Here is a 2,500-nt window from a genome sequence, read left to right as displayed (position 1 = left end):
GTATGTATGTATGCATGTATACATGTACGTATGTATGTATGTATGTATGTATGTATGTATGTATGTATGTATGTATGTATGTATGTATGTATGCATGTATGTATTATGTATGTGTGTGTGTATGCATGCGTGTGTCTATGTATGTATGTAATGAGATAGACAGACAGACAGATAGATAGATAGATAGATAGATAGATAGATAGATAGATAGATAGATAGATAGATAGATAGATAGATAGATAGATAGATAGATAGATATACATGTCTGAATGTATGAATGCATGCATGTATGTTTATAGAAGTGTTTGTGTATGCCTATGTACGTTCACGTATCTGTATATGCACGACCGTGTACGTGTGTGTACGTGTGTATGCAATACGGGACAAGTTACACAAGCTTCGAAAAATACATGTAGACTGTATTATACATACATACAGTGCGGAATTTTCTAAAACATTAAATATTGTAGTTTCTTTGACCTGCAAAAAATTGCAGATGTACTGTTGACAGCGCTAGAGTTAACATCCCCAAGCCATCCCTGGTCAAAGCGTTCCAAGCGTGACCATTCTATCTTTCGAAAGCATTGTGTACTTAAAACTACTCTGTTTATCTATTAGTCTGTCCGCCCTTCTCTGTCTATCTGTCTGTCTGTCTTTCTGTCTGTCTGTCTGTCTCTCTCTCTCTCTCTCTCTCCCTCTATCTCTCCCTCTCTCTCTCTCTCTCTCTATCTATCTATCTGTCTATCTTTCTCCCCATCGCTCCCCTTCTTTCTCTCTTTGTTTCTGTCTCTCTTTCTATCTCTGCCTCTCTCTCTTTGTCTCTGTGTCTCTGTCTGACTCTCTGTCTGTCTCTCTCTCTCTCTCACTCTATCTTCCTCTCTCTCTCTCTCTCGCCTATCTATCTATCTATCTATCTATCTATCTATCTTCTCTCTCTCTCTCTCTCTCTCTCTCTGTCTACATATATATATATCTTTCTCCCCATCTCTCCCTCCTCTCTCTCTTTGTCTCTGTCTGTCTTTCTCTCTCACCCTCCCTCTCTCTCTCTCTCTTGTTTACTCGCTCACTCTATCGCTCTCTTTCCCTCTCTGAGACGCTATAATATGATATGGGATAGATTAGACTGCTATTTCTAGCGGGTTAAGCGACTTCACAAAGCACTCCCGATGGTTCCTTAATAGAGTTTTGTTATTGTTGTTGTCAGGGCCATCTTAGCAACATTATAGACCCCTGTACAAATCAGTGCATATATTATTTATGTATTGACAGGAAGCCAAAGATACATAGATCAGAATTGGGCCCCCAAGACCCGAGTAACTGCCCAATGTGCCACTGCCTTAAGACGGCTCCGATTGTTGTTGCTATTACGTAGCCCTCAAACCTATCCTGAGCATACAGACCAATGTTGAAAGACACTTCAGCTGTGACCATCCTGTCTTTTCAAGGGTATGTAGGTCTATATTACCAAACGAAAGTGTTTGTAAGAACGACCGTGCGAAAAGAGAGGTGACGAATGAATGACTCCTTTTATACACTGCACGGTCGCTTACAATAAATGCAAAAAGGATAAATGAGTACAAGTGCCAGTAGGAAAAGAAAGACGACACAACCGTAGAATGTTTAGAGAAAGGTTTTATTTAGATGTTAACAAGTGTGCCTCGGTGTGTGCGACATATGTACATATATAATAATAACAATAGACAGGCCGTCGTGCATACGTAATGTGTATGTGTGTACAAACAAGGGTATATGCGCGTGAGATAAAATACAGAGCATTGAAAGAGTCTATAACAGGACGTTAGAAGAATGTTCACACTCAATGATGATAAATACCAGTTCGTAGTAAGGTACACAATAGTTGAAATGCTGTAACAAGAGGTTGTGGCGAAGAAGCAGATGACGGTTGAAGCACATGACGTGTAAGAAGTTGTGGCTACTATGCCGCTGTCGATCACTTGATACAGAAAGATCTCGCAGGTTGTATTTGCTGTTAACCTTGATGAAGTAATTCACGAACAGTGAAGAGATAGAACCTGGCTACGGTTGCTGTAGCCAGGTACGTAGAGATGTGATTGACGACGGAGATGGAGGTCCTGTATGCTGGACGAAGTGTTGATGTTTCTCCATGTGGGCTGCTGGTGCTGTCTGTCGGTGGAACTGGCTGTGTGCTCTGTGGTCAGTGGTTAGACCTTAGAAGGTCTAGAATCAAAAGGCTTCGACTCGGTGTTGAACTAGCTTTTTATAGGGATCATTTGGCTCAAGCGGAGATTTAGAAAAGACCTTATCAGAAGGCTGAGATTGGATGGGTTGCATATTGGCGCGTAATAGAGCAAGAGACAAATTGCGCCAATACCAACCAATCAGAGTAGTGGACACAACACGGTCCAAGCGGCCGAAGGCTAGCTGTTATCTACTACGTCGGATTTATGTTATATATAACAGAGAGAGAGAGAGAGAGAATTTCACTAAGCTTACGCTACAAGTTCTTAAACATTTTCTT

This window comes from Octopus sinensis, linkage group LG6 (genome assembly GCF_006345805.1).
Source record: "Octopus sinensis linkage group LG6, ASM634580v1, whole genome shotgun sequence".
NCBI lineage: Eukaryota > Metazoa > Mollusca > Cephalopoda > Octopoda > Octopodidae > Octopus > Octopus sinensis.
Note: the sequence above shows the minus strand (reverse complement) of the source record.